Here is a 6,323-nt window from a genome sequence, read left to right as displayed (position 1 = left end):
AACAATTTCTTGAGATTAGAAACGCATGTGCAAACATCTTAATGTCAATTGCATTAAAAATGAATTTTTCGGTATGAAATTGTGTATTTTAATAATGAAATGGAGATATTTTTTAAAGGTTAAAACCTCATTTAATTTTATGTCTTAGAGGGTTTATACTAAGTACAATATTGTATAACTGTAATAAAAACCTAAAAATTTAAAGCTAATTTTTAAAGAGGTGCATCTGAGCTCAGGAAATTGTTATTTAATATGTCAATGCTGTTGTAATGAAATGCTTCTTATAAGTATGTGGTTATTACATAAATAATTAAAAAATAAAAAATAAAAAAATAAAACACCTTATATGGATGTATGAAATTCTCAAGAAAGTTTTTTAGAGTTAAAAAAATACACATATACATAGGTAAAATAAAATACAGAAAAAAACCCTTAATGCCTGAGCACCTGGTGTCCAATTTAGAAAATCCTTTCCTATACCTATATCTTGGAGGTTACTGCCTAAGTTTTCTTCTAGCAGTTTATGAGTTTCAGGTTTTATATTGAGACATTTGATCCATTTGGAGTTGACTTTTGTGCAGGGTGAAAGTTAAGGGCCTAGTCTCATTCTTCTGAGGGTGGAGATCAAATTTTGTCAGCAACATTTGTTGATGATGCTATCTTTCCTCCATTGTTTGCTCTTGGCATCTTTGTCAAATATCAGGTGGTTGAAATTGCATGTACTTATGTTTGGGTCTTCTATTATGTTCCATTTCTCTACCTGCCTATGGTTGGGCCAGTACCCCACGGTTTTTTGTGACTATAGCTCTGTAATATAATCTGAGATTCTGAGATGTGGTATGGTGATTCCCCCACCCCCTGAGTTTTGTACTTTTTGTCCAAGATTTCTTTGGCTATCTGGGGTATTTTGGGATTCTATATAAACTTTAGGATGATTTTTTTCAAGTTCTGTGAAGAATGTCATGGGTATTTTGATTGGCATTGCATTGAATCTACAAATTTCTTTTGATAAGATGGTCTTTTTCACAATATTTAATCTACCAATCCATGAGCATGGTAAGTCTTTCCATTTTCTAGTGTCTTCCTCTATCTCTTTCTTTAGAAATTTGAAATTTTCATTGTAAAGAACTTTAATGTCTTTGGTTAGGTTTATTCATAAATATTTTATTTTTGAAGCTATTGTGAATGGGAGGATTTCCTTGAATGCTTGTTCTGATTGCTTGTTATTGGTATATAGAAAGACTACTGATTTTTCTAAGTTGATTTTGTAACCTGCCACTTTGCTGAAAGTATTAATAATTCCTAACAGTTTTCTAGTAGAATTTCTGGGATCTCTAATGTATAATTTCTGGCATAATTTCATATTGTATGCAAATAGAGATAATCTGACCTCTTCTTTTCCAATTAGTCTTCTTTTCATTTCTTTCTCTTGTCTTATTACTCTTGCAAGGGTTTCAAGCACTATATTGAAAAGGAGTGGAAATAGTGGACAGCCCTGTCTGGTTCCTGATTTTAATGGGAATGTTTCCAGTTTTTCTCCATTTAAAATGATGTTGACTATGGGTTTGTTGCATATAAATTTAATTATGTTGAGGTATGTTCCCTCCAGACCAATTCCCTCTAGGACTTTTAACATGAATGCATGTTGGATTTTGTCATAAGCATGTCTCCATCTATTTAGATGATCATGAGGTCTTTGTCTTTAAGTCCATTCATATGTATTATTACACTTATTGACTTACATATATTGAACCATCCCTGCATCTATGGAATAAAGCTCACTTGATCATGGTGGATGATCTTTCTGATGGGTGTCTGTACATGGTTTGCAAATATTTTGTTGAGTATCTTTGCATCTATGTTTTTAAGGATATGGGTCTATAGTTTTCAGGCATTAAGGTCAATAATCAATAAGTGAGACCTCAATAAACCACAAAGCTTCTGTACAGCAAAAGAAACAAACAAGGAAGGGAAGAGGAAACCCATTGAGTAGGAGAAAATATTTACCAGCTATACATCTGACAGAGGATTAATATCCAGAATATACAAATACAAAGAACTCAAAAATGTTTTGAGAAACAAGGAAACAAGAAATAAGAAAATAAAAACAACCCCCAAAAAGATGGGCAATATACATGCAATTTCAGCCACCTGATATTTGACAAAAGGCCAATAACATTGACTGGAGGAAAGACAGCATGTTCAGCAAATGGTGCTGGCAAAACTGGAATCTACCTATAGAAGAATGAAACTAAACCCCTATCTTTCACCTTGCACAAAAGTCAACTCCAAAAGGATCCAAGACCTCAATGTGAAGCCTGAAACTCTGAAACTGTAAGAAGAAAACATTGGAAAGTACCTACAAGATATAGGTGTAGGAAAGAATTTTCTAAACCGGACATCAACTTCCCAGGAAACAAGGTCAAGAATGAACAAATGGGACCTCATTAAACTAAAATGCTTCTATACATCAAAAGAAGCAACCAAGGAAGTGAAGAGAAAACACACAGAATGGGGGAAAATCTTCACCAGTGGCACATCTGGCAGAGGTTTAACATACAGAATATATGACGAACTCATAAAACAAAGAATCAAGAAAGGAAGTAACCCAATTAAAAGATGGGCTAAGGAACCAAACAGAGTTCTCAAAATGAGAAATAAAGACAGCTAAAAAGCATCTTAAAAGGTGTTCAACATCGCTAGTAATTAGGGAAATGCAACTTAAAACCGCTTGAAGATTTCATCTTACCCCAATCAGACTGGTTAAGATCAAGAGAACAAATGATACCAAATGCTGGAGAGGATGTGGGGAAAGGGGAACGCTCATCCACTATTGGTGGGACTGCAAACTTGTTCAACCCCTGTGGAAAGCAGTGCAGAGAACTCTTAAAAAACTACAAATGAACCTGCCATTTGACCCAGTTCTATCGCTCCTTGGCATATACCCAGAGAACTCATCCTATTGTAGAGACACTTGTACATCCATGTTTGTTGCTGTTCTTTTCACAATAGCTAAGATATGGAAGCAATCTAAGTGTCCCTCGGATGACGAGTGGATAGTGAAAAATGTGGTTCATTTATGCGATGGAGTTTTACTCAGCAGTAAAGAAAGATGAAATCATTAAATTTGCAGGTAAATGGATGGAACTAGAAACTGTTATACTAAGTGAAGCAACACAGACTCAGAAAAACAAATGACGTATCTTCTCCCTGATATGTGGATCCTAGTACCAAATCCTGATAAGTGATTATGTATCCAGACGTAACTACAGGAACCAGGATAATAAAAAGGAACCAGGGAGGTAAAGGAAAAGAAAAATCTGAAAGAGAATAACAGCAGGAAACAGGTGTTAATAAATGAGATAATGGATAAAAATGGGGTTATTTTAAGGGGAGGGGAAAGGGAAGGTTATACAAGGAAACTAGGGGATAAAGGGAAAGAAGGAGCTCAAGAAAGGTGAGACCATAGGAGAAGGGTATTATTAAGGGAGAAATGAGAAAAATGGGGGCACCTTCATTGGGGAAACCATGGTGGAAGGGTTAGACAATGTGAGAGATTAAATAATGCCTAGCTAGTTTTTTAAAAAAAACAGAGGGAACCATATTAGTCCAATAACCTACTGACCAATTGTACATACAACTAGATCAAAGAATATATGTCTAGGCAAGGTTTATCTGAGAACGTTTGGTCTTTGTCCAAGCTTTATCTACATGGCACATGGTAATTAAATGTACCACACTCGAGAAACTAACCTTCTTGGATATTTAACAGCCATACTTTGAGGCCTATATTAATTTGGTCAGAGGGACGTAAAGGACAGTTTTTGCTCCTTGCCCTCCTAGGTCAACTAAGTTCCAGGTGACTATGAGCATCTCTCAAAATGTCCTGTAAATGTGGTGAGTCACCTGTCCTCTTGATCAAGGAGGCTGTGGAGACCCCACTAGAAAGACTTGAACCAGTGTCCAGTATACAAAGAGGAGGGTCCACACAGAGGAATCATTTCCTCCATGCTTCCAAGCAAAGCCAACCATGGTTGAGCAGGACCTTTGACTTATCTTCACATAGATGGAACTGGTAAAAGAAAGGATCCAGGGGCTCCTCCCAAGCTCATATGACCCCTGAGGCACAGATTCTCAAATGACCTTAAGAGTAAAAATAAATTGGTTTATCTGGGCCAATTGTAGGGTCCTAAATACCGAAAAGGAAAGTATAACCAAAGATTAAAGGGGTCAATATAATTTTTAAGAGTCCATATGTATAGCTAAAGGCTACATAACAAGAAACAATGCCAGAGAGGAGATACCTTCCTTTGAGTTATTGGCCAAGGTAGCCCAAAATGCTCCCAGACAGTAACTCAGCATAGAACCAAGAAAATGAACATCAGACCCCAATCTTATCTAAAGGAATATTGACAACTGATTGCTGCTAGATGAGGAACAGCCGATCTTCCTAAAATAAGGATCTCTAGATAGGCTGACTAGATTCACCAGATAGACAAGCACTGGGAATGGCTGGGGACACCATCAACACAATGAACAGTAACAGGGATGCCAGAGTAGGTGGACTCCAGTGCAGGGGGAGGCTATGGGAGGGTATCATTTGGGAAGTGGGTATATAGATGAATAAGATTATTTGGGATGTTCTGTATGATGTACACACACACACACACACACAAAATCAACAAATAGAAAAATTACTTATAAATAAAAAACCCCAAAACAACAAAAAGATGGGCTATAGACACGAACAGAGAGTTCTCAAATGAAGAAATAAATGCCAAATAGGAGATACCTTCTTTTGAGTTGTTGGCCAGGGTGGCCAAAGGGACTCCCAGATAGTAACCCAGCATAGAACTGGGAAAATGAACAGCAGACCCCAATCTTATCTAAAGGAATATTGACAACTGATTGCTGCTAGATGAGGAAGAGCTGACCTTCCTAAAACAAAGACCTCTAGATAGGCTCACTATATTCACCAGATGGACAAGTAGTGGGGAATGGCTGGGGGTGCCAACAACACAGGGGACAGTAGCAGGGATAACGGATTTTAAGGGCTCTAGTGGGGGGACGGAGGCTATGGAAGGGTGCCATCTGGGAAGTGGGTGTATAGTTGAATAAGATGGTTTGGGATGTTCTGTGTGATACACACACACACACACACACACATGCACACACAAAATCAACAAATTTTTAAAAATGTATTATATTTGAGGAGGAAGCGTGGAAATTTACCTCATGTCAAATAAAAATAAACAAGTCAGCCAGGTGTGGTGGCACATGCCTTTAAATCCTAGCACTTGGGAGGCAGAGACAGCTAGATCTCTGTGAGTTCAAGGCTGGCCTGGACTACATATCCAATTCCAGGATAGCCAAGGCTACATAATGAGATTCTGTCTCAAAAAATAAATCAATCTATAGATGATTGATAGATAGATAGATAGATAGATATAAAGGTTAAAAACTCATTCAATTTTGTGTCTTACAGGGCTTATACTGAGTTCAATATTGTATAACTGTGTTAATTCAACTGTAAACCTAGAAACTTACAGCCACTTGTGAAAGAGATGTACTCTTGCTCTGGAGTGTGTTACTGAATATGTTAAAGCTGTAATGAAATGCTTCTTCTAATCATGTAGTTCTTAAAAAAAAATTTAAATGGCTAAGAAATACCTTAGAAAGTACTCAACATACATAGTAACTAGAAAGATGCATATAAAAACCACCCTAAGAGTTCATCTTTCTCCAGACTTGCTAAGATCAAGAGAACAAAAGACTCCAAATGCTGGAGAGGATGTGAAGAAACAAATGCTCATTCACTGCTGGTGGGAATGCAAACTTGTGCAACTACTATCAAAAACAGTGTGGATAACTCTCAGAAAACTGAAAATGAATCTATCATATGATCTAGTTATATCACTCCTTGGCATATACCCAAATGACTCATCATACTATAGAGACTCCTGTATGTGATGGTTTAAATGAGAATGTGCCCCACAGGATCTAAGTATTTGGACATTTTGTCCCCAGAAGGGGGTGCTGTTTTGGGAGGTCTTAGAAGGTGTGTCTAAGCTGGAGGACGCATGTCACTGGGAGCAGGCTTAGAGAGTTCTTAAGCCTTGCCAGATCCCTTGTCACTCTCTTGCTTCCTGTGCCTGCTTAAAGATGGTACCACTCAGATTTTTGCTCCTGCTCCAGCCACCTCCTGCCACCATGCCTCCCTGCCATGACAGACTGTAATTCCCCTGGAGCTGTAAACTCAACTTCTATAAGTTGCTTTGGTCAGTGTTTCTATTACAGCAACAGCAAAATAACAATACACTGTA

Source organism: Nannospalax galili, unplaced genomic scaffold (genome assembly GCF_000622305.1).
Source record: "Nannospalax galili isolate Female #2095 unplaced genomic scaffold, S.galili_v1.0 scaffold25, whole genome shotgun sequence".
Taxonomy (NCBI): Eukaryota; Metazoa; Chordata; class Mammalia; order Rodentia; family Spalacidae; genus Nannospalax; species Nannospalax galili.
This window is presented reverse-complemented; position numbering follows the sequence as displayed.